General features: G+C 42.8%; 1 protein-coding gene across 4 annotated transcripts in view; it reads left to right on the plus strand.

The window, feature by feature from the left end:
• Positions 1–3,521: 3,521 nt before the first annotated feature.
• The window catches only part of LOC105468200 (myosin IB), a 182,507-nt gene continuing 166,142 nt past the window's right edge, over positions 3,522–19,886 (plus strand). For all 4 annotated transcript variants that reach the window (XM_011718241.3, XM_024788621.2, XM_024788620.2 and 1 more), the window contains exon 1: positions 3,522–3,652. The gene's annotated coding sequence lies outside the window, so the exon portion shown is untranslated. The remainder of the gene's footprint in view (positions 3,653–19,886) is intronic.

Genomic DNA, 19,886 nt, shown 5'->3' on the forward strand with positions numbered 1-19,886 from the left:
TTCCAGTCCACTTTTATGTTTGCTTCATCAAAATGAGGCAGAGGCAGGTCATACGGTTCTTTCGTCAGTCTTCTTCTCAATGTTGAACTCCTTTTAATTTTCTTGAAAGGGCTCAAGTAAAAGCAACTAAGAAAAAATAAGTCTTACATGCCTAGTGGTAATTCTCTTCCTGGGACACACTGAGATATGCTTTTAATTCTACATTTTCCACAAGAATGGCAAGATTTCAATTGAATGAATTTAAATTGTTGCATGTTTCCATTGAGGCAAAGCACACTTCTTGTATTCTTTTACTGCATTCATATAATTTGATAATTTATGTTTTTCACCCTAAATCTCAATAAGTTTTCTACTTTTTCTTTCTTTCTGTTTCCTCCAAATAGATTGAGGAGAAAGTAAAAAATGCCTTTGTAATTGATGGATTTTTTATCTATTCCTTGTTTTTTTTTTTTTTTTTTTTTGAGGTGGAGTCTCGCTTTGTCACCCAGGCTAGAGTACAGTGGCGCGACCTTGGCTCACTGCAACCTCTGCCTCCCGGGTTCAAGTGATTCTTCTGCCTCAGCCTCCCGAGTAGCTGGGACTACAGGAGCATGCCACCACGCCTGGCTAATTTGTGTATGTTTAGTAGAGATGGGGTTTCACCATATTGGCCAGGCTGGTCTCGAACTCCTGACCTTGTGATCCACCTGCCACGGCCTCCCAAAATGCTGGGATTACAGGTGTGAGCCACTGAGCCCAGCCTGTTACCTATTCTTGACAATTGTGAGAATAACTTTAATCTGCTTTTTATGATTTCAAAAGTTGCTGATTGATTGGTTTTTGAAAAAAATGGCCAGGAAGGTAAAAGTGTTTTAAAACCTCATGGTATGTCTTCATAAGCTTGGGTTTTGAGATTTATGAAAACTAGGTAAACAGTATTTTTAAAAGAGAGGCATGGTTTTTCTCTAGAAATATTTTTAGCTAATAACTTGGTTCATTTTCTTAGTGTTTATTAGGATGTGTTCTACAGTTTCTATTATTTTCTTTTTAGAACTTGCTAAAAACAGAGAGAAAGTCTTAATTGTCCCCACTATGCTAGGTCCCTCTAGAGGCAGAACTGTTCTGACATAATTCTGTCCTATCCCTTTCTTGAGTCAGGAGTTTCAAAACTTTCGTTCTGGCAGCTAGCTCTTTCAATAGACCTACTCAGCACATAGTTGTCTCAAACCTACTTTTTCTAAAATCTGGCCACATCCCAAGATCAAAAGTTTATAGAATTTCCCCACTCTTCAATTTGTTTACATTTTATATTCATGAACCTGCCATCTGCATTTCCGCTATTTTTGAAAAGCTGAACTGGACAGTAGAGGTCAGAAGTTCCATGAACTGTCAAACTGCTATAAGCAGTCACTTCAGAACCTAAACTCAGACAAGCAAAATGGAGAAGTGAGTCTAACACACATCACCAGGTGGCAGGTTCATATGTTGTCTGTTGTGAAGGCTGGGATCTCCAGGGTTTTCATCATGCTAGGTTATCAAGGTCTGAGGTAGTGTGCTTGATAGTTTGTGGTGAAGACTATAGAGTCAGATTTTCTAGGTTCAAATTCCAGCTCTGTCACTGTTCTAGGTGTCTATCGCTATGCAACCACCACCCAGATGACAATCTTTTATTATTATCACTTACGTTCCCGGGGCCTGACTTGGCTCAGCTAGGTTTTCTCTCTAGGTCTCTCAGGCAGCGTGGTCAGTCAGAGTTCTTTCAAAAGCTCGCCAACTCACATGCCTGGTATAAGTTGTATTGGCAGTAGACTGGGTCCTCGGCTGGCACCATCAGCCCAAACACCTACACATGGGCTTCCCTGTGGCTTCAGCTTCCTCACAATATGGCAGCTGGGTTCCAAAGGTGAGTGTCCCAAGGGAGAGCCAGGTGAAAACTTTGTCTCCTTTTATGACCTAGGTTTGGAAGTCACATAGCATCACATCTGCTGTATTCTATTTGTTACAATCAAATCACTAAGTCCAGACCATATTCAAAAGGAGGGCAATTAATATCCACTCTCTAATGGGAGTCTTCAAACCACATAGCCATGTATTCCCTGAAGACCTCTCTGTCTTTGGCTTTGCTGGTCTGTAAAACAAGGATAATGAGAGAAACTTGCCTCACAAAGTTTTTGCGAGGATTAAACAAAGAACAGTCCCTGGTACCCAGTATGTGTTAGTTTAGGACATTATCGCACCACCTGTACATCTGAAGTGATGCTGATGGTGACATCTAATGACGGGGCAGTTCCCAGCAGATACAGTCTGTGAAGGTCCCACCTTTCCAAACTCTACTAGTGGCATTTAACAAATCCCAGCGCCTGTGGTTCTCATGCCAGTGGGAACAGTTACTATATATGGTCTGAATTCTTTAGTTCACCTCACTTTAGTGACAGTTTCCAGATACAGGTCAGTCCATTTAAAACTGTCCCATTTATGGCAATTTATTTCATTACAGGATAAAGTAGTTAGAACCATGAGTAATAATTACTGTGTCTACGGTGCTTTTAACACCTCACTCAAGTAATCCTCACCTCACCCAGTGAGTAAGTTTGAATGCGCACCCTTCCCTGTGCGGAGATGAAGAAACCAGGACCTGGGTCAAGAGGATTGTTCTAAATTCTCCAATGAGGCAATAGGGCTTGAGTGAGAAGGTGTGTGTGTGTGGGGTGTCCCGATTCTGTGGCCCCTACATGCCTGTATAATATACCCCATCACTGATCATTACTCAGGGCCAGTTAATACACTCTATTCAAATATGTATGGATATTTCAAATTTCTTTTAAACTATCTCTCATTTATCTATAACATAAAGAATTGGCCAGTAGCTATTACCCACAATGTGAGATCAAGTAATTTAAAAGATACTAAAAGCCTTGTAAATGAAGAAACACCACACCACTCAGTATTCTTTTTTCTTTTTCTGTGAAATTAATATTTTCTGATATTCTTGGCATCCAAACATTTTCATCTTGGGGAGGAGGAAAAATTGAGACTTACTTCCACTCTTTGCCGGAATGTGCCCCCAGGCTGGCTTCGAGTTGTCAAACGTTGTATTTCTCATTTTATGTCAATAAGTCTGGAAGAAAAAAGGTAGAAAGACTGCCTTCCGTGGGGGCCGCGACGGTCGCCCTTCCTTCCCTCAAGCCTCATCCCATCCAGGCTCACCCCCGGTGCAGAGGGTCGGGCCGCAAACCCGCAAGGCGCGGAGGCCGCCACGACGCTCACCGGGGGGCGCTGTGAAGCCGGCACCGGGCGGCCGGAGGTGAGTCGGCTCGGAGGCGGTGGCTCCTGTTCCTGCCCGCGCGCCGAGGGGCGAATCCCAGGCAGCGAGGTCGTCGCCCCCGCCCCTCGGCCGGCCCCTCCGCCAGCGGGCTAGAGGGGAGTGGCCGGGCTCCTCCCGCCGCCGCTGAGCACTCCGCAGCCGGGTGCGCACGGGAGTCTCAACCGCGGCGCGTGGAGGCAGTGCCTGAGCGCGGGGCGCGCAGTCGGCCAGCAGCCGCGGGACAGCCTTGGCCAAACAGCCGCGTCGGGAGCCCCGCAGCCCAAGGCAGGGCCCGCGTCCCGGAGCGCCACCGGAGAGCGAGGACGACGTGGAGGCGGAGTGGCGCCCGGCGAGGTAGCGCCAAGCAAGGTAGCGCGAGCGCTTTCTCTCTCCCCTGCCCTTCTCTCTGCGTCCGGCCGCGGCCCCCGAGGCGCACGCCCCGCGCCTTTGTGCCCGCGGTCCCTGGCCCGGTCGCCCCCTGCGGGCGGGGGTCAGCGGGTTCTGCCGCTGTCTCGGGGGAGGCGGCGCTGCGGCGGGAACCGCGCACGCTGTAGGTGGCGGAGGGTGGTCGTGACTCCGCAGTGGCTTCGGGGGTGGCGGGAGGGAAGAAGGGCTTGTAAACTAAGTTGCTCGCTCTTTGCCACATGCCTCTCGTACCTGTGGGGAGAGTCGAATCTCGGCTGTCCTCGTGTTCACCCACAGCCCCTCCATCCCTGTGGCCCACAGCTGTTTCCTGGCTCCCTGGAAAGACACGGCGTGGCTTCCTCCGGGCAGGAAAGCGGAGGGAGAACAATGGGGCGTCCTGGGGAGTGGGGTTCAGGTGCTGTGTGCCCCGGCGGCGGCGGGGGAGGAGGGGCCCGGGACGCTGTGGGCCTCCCTGCGCGTGCAGCTGCGCTCGCCTCCTTTGTTCCGCCGCAGCGGAGGGGGTTGCCCTGGGTCTCGTTTCCTGCCCGGGATGGGATTGATTCACGGTCCCAGAGAGGGAAGGAGAAGGGGGCGGGGCTGGAATGGAAAGCAGATTAGAGACGGGAGCCACGAAGGGTGCTGGGACCGGGAAGAGACTTGGGGAGAGGGTTGGGAGAGGGTGATGAGAGCGCGCTGGAGAGGTAATTGCAAACACACAACATTTTGTTCAAGGGCCCTGTGAGTTTCTGGAGCTTATTTGTAGCGCTTTGTTCAGGCTTCGGCCCAACGTTTGTTGCTGCAACAAGTTGTGTGCTCCTTGAGTTTCTAGGCGCTCCCAATGTTAGATTGCTCAAAGCAACTCTTGTTAATTACAGTGAAAGAAGCCCTCCTCCCCCCCCCCTTTTTTTTTTTTTTGAGAATTGAAAAAATTTTGCTATGAACTGTTATGGTGTGTATGTGTGTGCCTCTGGGTCTGTGTGTGTAGCTAGTGGATATTGGCTGGAATGGGTAGGAGACAAATTTTATAGAATCAATTTTGACATAATTTTTTTAATAGTATAATATAGTACAACAGTTTTGCAGGACTGTTTGAGGGCAGAAACCACCAGAAAATTAGACATTGCTATAAATGAATCAGACTATGTAACACAATTGAAAAACACTTTTACAGTTTGTCCCAGAAAACACACCACACACACCAGCGTTTGGGGTTTGAACTGAGGAGCCCTGGCATTCAAGTGTTCTGTGCTTTCACTCTCTGTGTGAGGATCATTTAGAGGTGGTAGAATTAAACGTAATATGTCAGACATTTGTTAAGCGACCCTTTCCTAGATTGGAATCGAGAATCCCCAAAGGATTGGCTGACGTGGGGAGGAAGCTATGGGGGATTGAATGATGTGTGTTTTTTGAATGGGGTATTCCAAGCAAAACTGTTTTGGGAGGAGGCTGACATTTCCAGGCATTCATGGTTTGTACCTATGGGACACTGGTGGAAGGATTCCCAAAGTCGGACTGAAGGTTAGAATTACTGTGGTGATAATTTAGGAGACATTCTGTTGTAGTAGTCTGGCTGCAGACAGGATTGGGAAGTGGCCCAGAGCTGCCTCTTTGACAAGCTGAGAGTCCGCCATTAAATCACCCCTTTGGCCATTTATTTTGAGATGAACCAAGTTTGAAAGCCTCTTAACCTGAGAAGGCGAATTAGGAGCTTGCTGTGGGGGAAAAAAATGTCTCCTGCCCACTAAATGGTAATGGAAAAGAGCTGTGTAAGCTACTGCTGAGGGTTTGTCTTTTTCGTGGGGGATGTGGTCAGATTTTCAGGCCAGGCTGAAAAGCACTGGGACTTGTCCTCAGGAGCCGTTATGATGTGAAGTTGAAGTGGGATGGTGTCCAACCGTCAAGCTGTTTGTCATTAGAACTAACACACTGCCTGGCAAAACGTTGTGCTGGGGCAGCTAACAGAGGGAGACTTGTTTTGTTGTTGTCTTACCATTTTGGACTTTTCACTTACGCTGTGAATTGTTTTATAAAATACAACACAATTGAATTCCTCTCAAGTACTCATTGTTCTATAAATTAACAAAATGTAAAGCATCTGAACACTGCCACTACTGGAGATGCGGACAGACAGCAGAATCCTAAGTGGCTGGTCTCTGGTCTCTGGCCTCTGGCCATTCTGGTGGATGCCTGATTGTGTGATAAGGCTGGCAACAGGCTGTACCCCCTTCCCAGGATGAATCATCACTTTGTCAAGCCTGGAGTTAAAGACTAACTTTCCCTGATCGCTGCAGTTATGCAAAGCAAGGAGGAACGTCTGACATCATGGGGAAGAAGAGGGAGTGAGGTGGGTGGGTGGTGTTTGGCTAAGAAGGGATCTCCAGCATGTAGCATCCATGTTTTTAGCATTTGTACTCCTTTGGGTAAGATTGTCGTCTCATCTATCTCCCTTCTACTGTTTTCAATAGCTGAACATTTGGATTTTTTGTTTTGTTTTGTTTTGAGACGGAGTCGCGCTCTGTCGCCCAGGCTGGAGTGCAGTGGCGCAATCTCAGCCCACTGCAAGCTCCGCCTCCCGGGTTCATGCCATTCTCCTGCCTCAGCCTTCCAAGTAGCTGGGACTACAGGCGCCCGCCACCACGCCCGGCTAATTTTTTGTATTTTTAGTAGAGACCGGGTTTCACTGTGTTAGCCAGGATGGTCTTGATCTCCTGACCTCGTGATCTGCCCTCCTCGGCCTCCCAAAGTGCTGGGATTATGGGCGTGAGCCACTGCACCTGGCCGAACGTTTGAATTTTAATTAGCCTAACAATAATTAGAGCTATCATTTAATATGTGTTCATTACGTGCCAAGAATTTTACATACATTTACTATATTCATCATCACAACAACTTGATAAAGTGGGTGTTATCTCCATTTTCCAGTGGAAACTGAGGCCTGGAGGAGTTATGTAACTTGCCCCTTACACCGTACAGAAGCTCCTAGATTTACAATGGGGTTATGTCCTGATAAACCCATCATAAGTTGAAAATATTGTAAGTTGAAAATTCATTTAATACACCTAATGTACCGAACCTTTAATGTGTCCGGAACAGTTACATTAGCCTACAGTTGGGCAAAGTCATCTGGTAACACGGTCCACTGTAAAGTATTGGTTGTTCATCCTTGTGATTGTGTGGCTGACTGGGAGCTGCGGCTCACTGCCACTGCCCAGCATGGCGATAGGGTATCATACTGCATATGGCTAGCCCCAGAAAACATCACAATTCAAAATTCTAAGTACGATTTCCACTGAATGCCTATCATTTTTGCACCATTGTAGAGTCAAAAAATCCTAAGTTGAACCATTTTAAATTGAGGACCATCTGTGCTTGTGTAGCTAACTAGTAAGTGGTGGAAGTGTGATTTGGAATTCCAGAGTCCATACTCTTTAGGTATATACTGTATGCTATGATACATGTTAATAATAGGAATAACAACAGTTTGATTATCTAGTTGATTAGCCCTTGGCAGATTTCAAATTACTTTCACATCTATTATTGATTCTTCCAAAAACCACTGTGAGATAGGTTTGGAAGGCCAGGTTAGGACATTACAACTCTTAGAACTGTATTGCTAAAGAGCTGTATGTTATGGCCTGTGTGAATAAGCTGTAAGTGAATGAAACTTTATTTTTAAAAAGTTAGGCTGCCAACATTTAAAAATAAGTTCTTTTTTCCAAACATTAAAAGTGATAGAACACAGTAGATCTTATATTGCATTCTAGGCTTTTATGTTTATTGAAATCCATTTTAAGCCCTTTTTATCTTACAGCCTTTAATAGAACATTGCACTTTGCTTCTTAACTGAGACCCAATGCCAGAGTGTCTTTTTAAGAAGAGAAATAAGGAGGGAAGGAATGTGCTTATAAAGAGGAAGTGGGACATCAGAATTGGAAACACTCGCAGCAGCAGGCCTTAGATTTTTCTCAGCACATGCTTTTTGTGTTGGCAGTAGCCTTTTACAGAAGACATTCTTCCTTAGGGAAGTGTCAAGGGTCTTTCTGTACAATATCCTCTGAGATCATCAACTTTCTGAGCTCTGTGGGAACACATATTCTGCATGATTTTTGTGCTCATCCCTTCCCCACAGGGGAAGTAAACTAGTTTAGGCATCTGCATGAAAAGGGAATAGCAGTGGTGTCTGTCCTTAGGGTGGCACTGACAGTGGCACTGGGCAGGAGGTACCAGACCTTGACACCAAGTACAGGAGCAGAATGGAGTTTAACACTTGGCATCATGGATTGTTTGTGGATTCCTCAGAATGCTCCTGGGCAAATGGAAAAGTCAATATTGGGTGTTTTGTTTTGTTTTGTTTCTAAGATAAGAATTTGAAGACTGGAAGTTCTGCCTTGTTTATTTCAAGCTAGGACACCATTTGGGGTCTTCTCAGGTTTTGTGGTATAGGTGACAGTAACTTTAGTCTCCTCGGGCAATGAAATTCTCCTCCACTGGCTGTTTTAGACGTTTGCCTCTGGAGGAGAGGCAGACACATGGTTTGCTAAACTCTAGCAGGTGACCACCTTCCAACTTCCCATAAGCAGCATAGAGGAGGAAAAAGGATGTTTCCCAGCATTACACTCTTACAGCCTTTGGTAGGTCTTTGCAGTTCTCAGCCTCTTCTTCATCAGTTCATATTTTATTAAGCACACAGGTCATGCAAGGCAATGCATTAGACACATTTTAAAAGGAAGAAAGGAAATCCATTGTGCCTTCAGGGACGTTTTAGCAGGGCAGGGGGATGCATTCCAAGAGTGGATGTTGGTGAAATGAAAATGGCTATGACAGCTGTAGTGACCAAGGCCAGGGGAACACTTGCTTTTGAGACAAAAGCTGGGAACAAACAGAAGCAAGAGAGTGGAACAAAACTGAACACAGGTGCCAGCTTCTTCTCCGACTTAGGTTTTATTTCCTCCAGCCTCCAATGATGTGAAAGGGTTCAGGTTCAGAACCCTGACTGAGGTCCAAAAAAATGATATATAAACTACCATTCAATGGGAGAAGGTTTGAATAACAGTGTCTTCCCTGGTGCATGGCAGGTCCCTGGTACCTCTGCCAACCCTCTTCTCTGCACACCTGCCAGCATCCCTTCCTCATCCTGTGTTCAACGTGGCTGTCAACTAAGGCTGTTAATAGACTTCAGTCATATTTGCATTTTAAAAGGCTCTTGTGGACCAGACATGCCAAGTCTCCAAAGAATGAATCATTCATAATGAGTTATATGATATAACTCATGCTACTGTTTTTTAAGTATTGGGTGCTTGCTTTGTGCTAGGCCTTATGCTGGGTACTTTCTGTAGGTTGATTTCCTTCTCATCACTGTCCTTTAGTAGGAGATATTTGTAGATGAGGGAATTGAGTCACTAGCCCAGAGATCAAGCCTCAGAGACCACTTGCTTCCCAGAACAACGAAGTGCCACCAGGTAGGGTGTACTGTGAAGCTTTGAATGAGTACTGTGAAGCTTTGAATGAGTACTGTGAAGCTTTGAATGAGTACTGTGAAGCTTTGGGCAAATACTTTGGTTCTTTGGGTGAGTACGTTGATGCTTTGGTCACTTGTAAGGAGTTCGTTTTAAGGAGTTACAGGGAGAGCCCACCTATTGTCCCTCTCCTTCCTGGCTTGTTTCCTTTGTCACTTGGAGTCAGGGTTCCTGCAGGTGTCCTTGGCTGGTCCAAAGCTAGGAGAACTGATTGAACTGCTTCTCAGTTTGTCCTTTTCTGAGTGCTTTGGCTTCTCAGTCCTGTGTCATTCTCCTTCCTCAACTGAGGGAGACAAGATTCAGCCTGCTAGTGAGAGACTGAATAGCCAGTCCCTTTTCTTACCCCCTCGCTGGCCATGCCTTTATCTTCAGGAATAGATTGTCATCTGGAAGTTTCAGGGAGTTTGACTGATCTCTGGTCTCCAGTCTGCCTGCGAGCAGCATGCCACAGGGCATCCAGTCTCAGAGCTCAGATCTTTGATGTGTGAGAATGAAGCGGTGTGGATGCCGTTGCAGAGCTGGGTTTCGGGAGGAGAGTTGGTGTGGAATTTGTATTCTCCCAAGATAGGCAGTTTTAGAAATAGCAGAAAAGTAAAAATGGACATTCTTCTTTTGCTTATCAGATAAGCACCTGATAAGTTTCTGAAAACGCGAGGGGCCTGTCTTTCCTTGATAACTTAAGAGAGGCTTAAGAGAAAACCAAATCTCTGCCTTCCGGGGACTTTCAGTCCAATTCTTCCTGGACTCAAGATGCTTTAAGATTGCACAGATGGCTTAATTTTCTTGTGTTAAAATGAAAATGTAGTAATGTAGTTCAGAATTGTACATTACAGGTTTTTAAATTTGTTTTAAAAAAGAATGCAATGTCTTTAAAGATTTTTTAGAAAATTGAATTGAAAGGACAGTGGAACAGATTATTAGTTATTGACATTATAGTACGTATACACGTCATTTGCCTACTTAATTTTCACTGGTTACATGAAAGCATTTTCACACTGCAACTACAACAACAAAGCTCCCCCAAAATACACAAAGAACCTTAATTGCAAGATTCCTGCTGGTGCCACTTACATTTTCCAGTGTACACCTTCTCTCTCCTCCATCGTTGCTGCTTTGCTTTAAATTTTATGTTAGATCCTGAGTGCTATTTGTGATGTTCGGATTGCAAATATACTAGCTTCCTAACTGATCATTTTTTTCCCTTCAAAGTACTTCAGAGTGATTGGTCTCTGTTTTATTCATTTTAGACCCATAGTCTAAATGCTTTAAGGAAAGGCTTAATTTTCATAGACATTGGGCCTATGCCAATTTGCGTGGCTTGTTATTTTTGTGGTCCTCATATAATCTGCTAATAGTCATAATAGGTAGATCACAGTTTTGAGCTACCCCTGATATAGTGAGCTATTTATGAAAAAGTTCTCACTTGCCTGAAATTTTCAAAGTGTTGAGAGCTATTCATAAAAATATATGAACTGCCACATTGGTCAGGTTCAGGGCTTATTTGCTGTAGTATTCTGCAGGTATTCTGTGACATTCAGGGAGGAAAATAGAGTTAGACGCCTGATGTCAGCTTTATAAAGGTTCATAGATGTCTCTTGAGTGGCTGTAATTGCATGATCTCTTAAAAACCTCTCATCTATTTACTGAAATTCATCTTGAATTGTTTATTTTTATCCTACGTTCACACATTTCACACTTTAAAGATAGAACTTGATTATATTGGTATTTTTATTTCAAATTTTCAATTTTTGGAATGGCAGAAAGTTGCTATTGAAAAGTGTCTTAAAGGTCACCACTGTAACTCCTTCATTGTACTTGAGACTTGCTCAGCTCCGAAAGTTCACAGGGGACAGATCTGAGAAACTGACTCCAAGTCTTAACCTCTTGCTTAGTTTTCTTTCTAGGGAGATATCTGTCTCTCCAAACCTGTCGAAATCCAAATTTATTACCTCTTACATAATACTTGGTCCCCTGTGGACTTCACTGTTTGTGCTAATAGCCTTTTCATCACCATCTTGACTTTGGATTCTAGAACATCACCTACTTCCCCATTTTCTGTGACCCTTACATTCCTCCTGTCAGTCACTATGTCTGATTTATTGTTCCCTGCTATCTTGGCCCTTTGCAAATCCTCAAGCCCTCATTCTGGTTCAGACCTTTAAAAGGCTGAGTTACTAGGGTATAGTGTTACCCAAAGTGAGTTGTTCAGTAAAAAATTAGTAAGTCGGAAAAAAAAAAAATCCACCCATAAAGTTGATAGATGTTCCTGTAAAAGGGGATCCTTGGCCAGGTACACGTTAGAATAGTTGGTTAAGTTTCTTTGTAGAAAGACTTCTCATGGCCTTCATTCGTGACTGTGTACTATGAATTCCCAAGAGAAAGATATAATATTCACATGTCCCAACTTATGTCACCATTGTACCATGTTTTGGGGGGATCATTTTGTAGATAACACTGCCGTGGTCACTTCACTGTAACTTTTTAGGTTCTGTCACTGCCTGGCCTACTGTGGGAAAGTGCATTCCATGTGAGCCGTACTTGGTTCACTCTCAACTGTGTGTCTTGTGCTTTTACCTTGTTGTTCTGGGTCATTCCTTCCCCCCAGAAGCTCCTCTCCCCTATCACATTGACACATCTTTCTGTGCCCAGCTTTGTGCCCATCTTCTCTGTCAGTTTTCCTAGACCAGGATGCCCTTGTTCTTCTGAACTTACAACACTTACTGTTTCACAACTAAAAAAAAAAAAAAAAAAGAAGAAAATACTTGAAGCACAATGAAATGTTGAAAGTAACTTACACATTCATACAGTTAAATTGTTGGAATTCCCACAAAATTCCATCTTCCATATTTGCGTCAGTTGGCGCATCACATGCACATCACGTTCTCCTCTGTTTCCCCCACAGGGTAGCTTGCACATATGTTCAACAAGCTTGTCACTTGTGGGGCTTTTTTCTTTAATTTTGTGTTATTCAAATTGTGTTGCATTTGAATAGAAATTCAGGAAGAATTGACATCTTTATGGTTTCATGGTTTCCCATCCACAAACCTCATAAGCCTCTTTAATAGGTCTTTTATGTCCTTCAGTGAAATTTTATCGTTTTATGTGTAAAACTCTTTCATACCTTTTGTTAGATTCCTGCCAAGGTGCATGAAGCACCATGAAGGTTTCTGTGGTCATTGTGAATGAATTATTTAGTACATTTCTCGTTAGTGTTGCTGGTGTACAAGAAAGGGATTGGTTTTGTATTTGTTTGTAAATAGTTCTTGATTGATCAAGTTCACGTCTAAACCTGTGTTTGCTATGGGAGCCTGCAGTTGGGTGGCTTTTCTAATAGAGCACAAAATAACTTAGCCTTTATTGAAAATGTCATAATTCACTTTATTTATTTATTTATTTATTTATTTATTTTAGAGACAGGGTCTGGCTCTGTTGCATAGGCTGGAATGCAGTGGTGTGATCATAGCTCAGTGTGTCCTCAAACTCCTGGATTCAAGTGAGCCTCCCACCTCAGCCTCCCAAGTATCTAGGACTATTGGTATGCGCCTCCATGCCCAACTAATTTTAAAATTTTTTGTAGAGATAATGTCTCATTGGTCCCAGGCTCCTGGCCTCAATCAGTTCTCTTGCCTTGGTCTTCCAAGTTCTGGGATTACAGGTGTGAGCCACCACACCTGGCCTAATTTAAAAATCATATGTAATACTTTTAGAAGTGAGGAAGGGTGACTTTTAGTTATTTAATGTGTTCATTTATTAACTCATCAAATGTTTAGGTGCCTAGTATGTTTCAGGCACTGTACTATGTACTGCGTTTTTGTTTCTGTTTTAGAGACGGGGTCTCTCTGTTGCTTAGGCCGGAGTATAGTGGTGTGATCATAGCTCACTGCAGGACCAAACTCCTGGGCACAAGTGATCCTGCTGTCTCCACCTCCCAAGCAGCTAGGACTACAGGCAGCATCTCCACGCCCCACTAATTTTTACATTTTTTTGTGGAGACAGGGTCTTGCTTTGTTACCCAGGCTGATCTTGATCTGGCCTCAAGTGATCCTCCCTCCTCAGCCTCTTGAAGTGTTAGGATTACAGGTATGAGCCACCACACCTGTCCTGTACTGAGTCTTTAATGTTGAACAAAACAATGTGGTTTCTGCTCTCATGAATGTGGAGGGAAAGAGACATTGTGGAAATGGACACAGATAAATATATATTCATGAATTGGCATCGATACTGTGAAGGAAAAGGACAGGGGGCTGTGAGAAAGGCGGAGAGAGGGAAAATTAGATTGTGGTACAAGCCTGGCTTAGGAAATAAACATTCACACAGCTGCCTGAAGGATGAGTTGGTGTTAGAGAATGAGGAGGATGGAAAACTTTCTAGGCAATAAAAAGAGGCTCAGAAGCCCCAAGGTGGGACTCGACTCTGAATGATACAAGGATGGGAATTTTAGTGACTGATGACTTAAATCAAGTTATTAATTCTTAGTAAATTATCATAATAGTGGTATTTAACAGTGTTTTATACACTATTACGACAAAGTGAAGATATTTATTTTTGGTCAGTATTTCCTCATCCTGCCAAATGAAGCTGCCTAGATTCAGAGAGCTACTTCCATGATGAGGCTTGAAAGGGGCCACTGCCCATGCCCCAACCCCCTCTGCATTTTGAGTATTGCCACTGCTGCAGCCTTTGGGTCCTGGCGTCTGCTGGACACAAGTGTCCTGCTCAGCAGTTTCCTCCCGAGCTCTGCACTAATAGGCTGGGTCCTTTTAGGTCAGGTCAGGTCGGAAGAAGACTGCTCTGCCCTTTCTGGGAGGGGTGGTGAACAGGGCCTTCTGTGTTTTGTCCAGCGTCTCAGCCTTCACTCTCCCTCCTTCACCGTCTCTTAAACACACACTGAGGGCTCAGACATGACAATGGGATGGGATCCAAGCTGAGTTACACACACCTTATTCTACCTAGAATCCGTGCTCTGTTTGGTCATTGAGGCTTTACTCTGGGGCAAGCATGACTGAGCTTACATTGAGATGAGTCCTCTCTATAGTGAAAAGCTATGTGGTGCAGTGCTTACGGGCTGGTCTCTGGAGACAGTACTGGTTTTTGAAACTTGACTCTTCTGCCTGGTAGCCCCCGGACCTTGGCCTTTTAGCTTAAACTGTCTGCCTCCTTTTTCTCGTCTGCACAATGTGGATAATTTTGCAGAACTGCCTTCTTTGGGTTATAGTAAGGATTAAATGAATCAACTCATATGCAGTCCCTAGAACAGTGTCAGGCACAGAGCAAGCACTTGGTGTAGATGTTAGTTACTACTGTTCAGCCTTTCCTGCAATGCATTCCTGGGGTTCCTCCTCTCCCACACCAGATATTTAAACCTGTTTGAATCCTAGCAGTGCATATAATTTAGGATTTCGTACGGGGGACTCCTTTGGAAAATATAGGGAGAAACATGGCAAAAAAAAGAAACCAAAACGTTAACAGTGATTGTGTTAGGATAGTAGATTGGGGTGACTTTTACTTTTAACTCTCTATTTTCCAAATCTTCTGTAATCTGGTTATGTTACCTCTGTACTAATAATATAATAAAATTATTTGAAGAAAGAAAAGTCAGGCTGGCAGTCTTCAAGTGGTTTGCTAAAAAGGGACAGGAGAGAGTGAGAAGCCAGGGGTGGGCCTGCTCTAGTGGCATTCACAGGTGAAGGACCTTCCCATTTGTGCTTATAGTTGCAGAAACTAAGTCACGGTATTGAAAAGTCTTTAGCAGAAGTATCCCCAAAAGTTAGAAGATGGGGCTATTCCTTGTGAATCCCCCTTTTCTGTGAATTTTTTTTTTTTTGTCTGTCATTATTTTCCCTTTTTGTTTCTTCCGTGCTCCCTTAGTGGGCCTCTTGCCATCTGTCTCTCTTTCATCCGGTCCCCTCTTCCTCCCCCATCCCCTTGAAAGTCTCTCCTTTTAATCCATCTTCTTTACTGGCCGTCGTGCAGAAATGATGCACCCATTTATTTATTTTTATTTATTTTTATTTCTTATTATTATTATACTTTAAGTTCTAGGGTACATGTGCATAATGTGCAGGTTTGTTACATATGTATACTTGTGCCATGTTGCTGTGCTGCACCCATCAACTCGTCAGCACCCATCAACCCGTCCTTTATATCAGGTATAACTCCCAATGCAATCCCTCCCCCCTCACCCCTCCCTCCCCTCCCCCCTCCCCATGATAGGTCCCGGTGTGTGACGTTCCCCTTCCCAAGTCCAAGTGATCTCATTGTTCAGTTCCCACCGATGAGTGAGAACATGCGGTGTTTGGTTTTCTGTTCTTGGATGCACCCATTTATTCCATTCAAAATAAAGCATCAGTTTTATTTTTATTGTCAAAATAGGTAAATATAACTTTTCACTCTCAGAAATCTAAATGAAGTTGCCCTTTACTTACTTACACCTAGAATTAATTTATAGTTAATTTATTTGCTGACAAATTAATGAACTCTGGGGGGCTGTGGCCTCCTAAAAGCACTAGGAATCTTGGAAGATTGGGTGGCTGCAAGGAAGGGAAGATTGAGGGGATGTTGAAGTTAAATTTTTCCTCTTTGCCTATTTTGCCTAGGGTTATCTGTGTTGCTCCCATTTTGGTATGTGTCAGAATTTTTGAAGTTTTCCAGCAGAATTCTGGAAAATTACCAAAATACATTTTTACAAAGAAACCATGCCAAATCTGACAAATTTCTTCAAAACCCCATTGATTTTAATCACTGAAAAGTTCAGCAAACTTTCCAGCTTTTCTTTCATGCTGCTCTTTTGATGTAATTGTGGGTGGAGAAATGGACTTTCCTGCAAAGTGTGTTTATCTACAGGAATTTGTTCTTAGCAGTGGTGTTTTATAAGTATCTTAAAAATAATGCTGACATAGATTTGAAAGAAGGTAGTGGGTTACAGTAATGTTACCTGGTATCAGCTGCAGAGCTGTTTACATGAGGAATATTGCTAATTTAATGATGCTGCATAGTTGAGTATAAAATCTAGTTGAGGGCATTTAAATAAACGGAAGTAAGGTGATGCCTTTCTGTACCTTATTCCACAATTTAGGTTTTTTATCTCCAGTGACAAATGCCTAATTTGAATATATCATAAATATTTATGATAGTTCTTTTTCTGCTTTAAGGAAGTCTGGGACAATTACAGTAAAATCTAGTTTTATAGAATGTGTGTAGCTAGACTTTTAGCATTGGTTTTTCAAAAAAAGACATCATAGGAAATTTTAAAATTAGAAACAATATATGTATCGCTTAATGATGGGTATACATTCTGTGAAGTGTGTCGTCAGGCGATTTTGTCATTGTGCAAACACCACAAAGTGGACTTACACGAACTTAGATGGGACAGATAGCCATATGCAGGTATAGCCAACACACGTATACAGGTACAGCCAACACAAGTATAGCCAATTGCTCCTAGTCTACAAACCTGTACGGTGTGTTACCGTACTGAATATTATAGGCAATTATAACACAGTAGTATTTGTGTATCTAAACAAAGAGAAGCAATAGTAAAGATGTGATATAAAAGATAAAAAATGTTGTACCTCTCTAGGGCACTTATGAATAGAGCTTGCAAGACTAGAAGTTGCTCTGGGAGAGTCAGTGAGTGATGGGTGAATGTGAGGGTCTAGGACATTACTGTACACCAGTGTAGACTTTATAAACACTGTACACTTAGGCTACCCTAAATTTATAAAACCACAAAGTAATTGCATCATGATGTCATTAGGCGATAGGAATTTTTCAACGGCATTTTGATCTTATGGGACCACCATTATATGTGTGGTCTGTTGTTGACAGAAACGGACGTGGTGCATGACTATATACCCTTTTTGAACAGGGCAGCAGTTATAGCTGCTTGTTTGCTTTTGTCACAGAGCTACATGATGTTGGCAGGACCTTGTATCTTCATTTCATACATACTAATACTGTGGAGGAGAATCAAGTTGTTGGGTTTAGCTTAGGCATGCCAAGGGTATGGCATGGGCATGGAAGACATAATGCTAGAACCGCCAGCCCAGTCTTAATACTTGGTACTTGTTGCCAGTTTAAAAAATAGCACAGAAGTATAGGTAAAATGTTAAAGGAAACTTGTACTAATTTACATCCTTCGAAGTGACCTGTTTTGTGTCTCATGGACTCTGGGCTGTAATACCTGACTATCCTCTGCAACTCGCATGGAGAAAATGCCCCTTTGTTACCTGGCAGGCAGTGAGCCAGGCTGAACACTTGATACATAGTCGACTTCACCGACTCTGTGATTTAGCTTCCAGCTTTACAGTTGCTGTCTTGGCAGCAGCTTGTGCATGGTGAACTTTTCTGACTAGAACAGTTAATAACCCCCGCAGATGTTGGGAGCCCAGTTGTGCAGCTGTTGATATGTCCAGTTGGATTTCTTGAAAGAATTAATCAATTTTGAGGATCTCATGCTGAGGGCTACGAGCATAATAGGATTTAGGGGGAACTTTATTTTATGGGAGTTTGAGTTGGTATTGCAACAGATGTAGCGGGAGGTGGAACAGCAGCTGAAGGGATGCAGGAAAATAGAGTTTAAAAAGACATTTATGAGCCTACCACTCTAAAAGTATCAACTGTGGTCATTTCTGAATATTCTTTTCCAGGCTCTTTATGTGAATGTTTTAAAATGTGATCGTAATCATAGAGTACATACATTTTCTATATTGCAGCATAGTATTTGAAATAAATTTTCTAGTTGTGTATTATTCCATTGAGTACCATCATTTTCTGCAACATCCCTTTATTTTTGGGCATTTGGGTTCCTTCTGCCTCTTTGCTGTTGTGAGTAATACTGTGATGAGCCTTTTTGTACCTATAACCTTTTCTATATTTTGAGTGATTTTCTAACGGTAGATATTGAGAATGAGATGATTGGGTCAAAGATTGCTCTGAACTCTTTGGTGTAATCAGGCAATGGATGGAGTGACTTGGTTGGTGGGGCAGGCTGAGTTGGAATCTGGTTTAACTCTCTAGTTTCTGGTTTGTGTGATGTTGGGAATGGTTTGCATAGACAGGGCTGCAGGTGAGGGGTTCATTTTGGATGTGGAGCATCCAGCAGTGAGGGAGCTTCAGGGACTGTTGAAATACAAGGTCTGGAGCCTAGGGAAAAGCCAGGACCTGGGGTTCAGATGAGGGGATCATGGGCAGCTACGAGTGGTGGAAGATGTGGATAATGTTAGGATTGCTTAGAGGGTGGAGTGAGAAGAGAGGAAGGTGGAGGATAGAACTCTGGGAACATCTTTCTGTGACAAGTAGAGGATGGAGAATCACTAAGGAAAATAAGGAGTGTCCGGGGGTGGGATGTGGACAGCCAGGGTTTCCTTTCTTTTCAAGAGCTTACTTTGGTTAAAATAAGACTGAGTGGGTAGCTATCCCTGTAGAGCCTGGGGGCAGATTTATTTTGGAGGGTATAATATTACTTTTTTTCCAGATAGGCTTTTTGTTTTTGTTTTTGTTTTTGTTTTTGTTTGAATTAAAGCTATATAGAAGTTAAGGTTATTCTATTTGGTGCTGAGTGGGGAGCCTTACATGCCTGGTGCTAGGGTCAGGATTGACTTGTATGTATGTGTTAAACTGTTTGGCTGTTTTGGGCTTCTGGTGTGTGTATGTTTACATAATATTGGTTGTTTTGGGGTTTCTGGTGTATATGTCTTCACACAGTGTTTTAGTAGTCTATTGAAATACATCAATATCATTTTTACATAAAAGAACATATTTTTATTGAAGAGAGTGAATGTCAGATTTCTAAAAGTATGTCAATCATGAATGAATATACCATTTAGCTACCTATAATAGAAGCACCCAGATTTTTCTGGGAGCCTTTGCTTTTTTCAAGAGAATGTATTTCCTTTTCAGAGAAACATTTGTCTGTGTTGACAATTTTAAAGAAGTATGTGATTTTAAATTATGAAACTCAAATTTAGTTTTTAATAGTAATTTCTGTGTTTATTCTATCTTTAAGAGCCAAGTTATAGAATGACATGTGACTTGTACTCTTGACTCTATGTCTGGTTGTGGATTTGAAGTGTTATTTTTGTGCTTTCCTAAATAACTTAAGCACTTATGACCATGTATTTGGGTCAGAATAAATATGGTAGTTGGATATACTTTTGAAAAGCCAACCAGATTTTTAACCTGGCGATATGATGGTACTATTTATTCTTGTAATTGTCCAGACTCACGGCTTTAGAAAACAGTATGAGCTTTTATTGACTCCCAGACTTGCTGGATTAGTTGGTGCTCTCTTTTCCTCTGTAAAATGGATCAGCCAATGCCAGGTATACACTAATACTCCAAGCTAGAGGGCTACCCTGTAGTGTGCTCTTGAGTTTCTTTTCCCACCAGTTGAGATGAATGCTTCTCCAGACCTGACTGTGTTAATTCCCAGACCTGTGTGTGCCAGGCGTACTTATTATAGTTTAATATAATGATTTTAAACGTGTGTGCCAAAAGAATTGTTGTTTCTATGAAAATTCATTTGAATGCTTTGGAAATCACCTGGTAAGAATGAATTACCATAAATGACTGCAGCTAATTTCAGAGCGGCTGAGATAAGTAAAGATTGGGGGGACCATAAAATAAAAGTATTCTCATTGATATTATCAGTTATTCATGAGTGGTGGATTAAGTCGTGATTA

Source organism: Macaca nemestrina, chromosome 11 (assembly GCF_043159975.1).
Source record: "Macaca nemestrina isolate mMacNem1 chromosome 11, mMacNem.hap1, whole genome shotgun sequence".
Taxonomy (NCBI): Eukaryota; Metazoa; Chordata; class Mammalia; order Primates; family Cercopithecidae; genus Macaca; species Macaca nemestrina.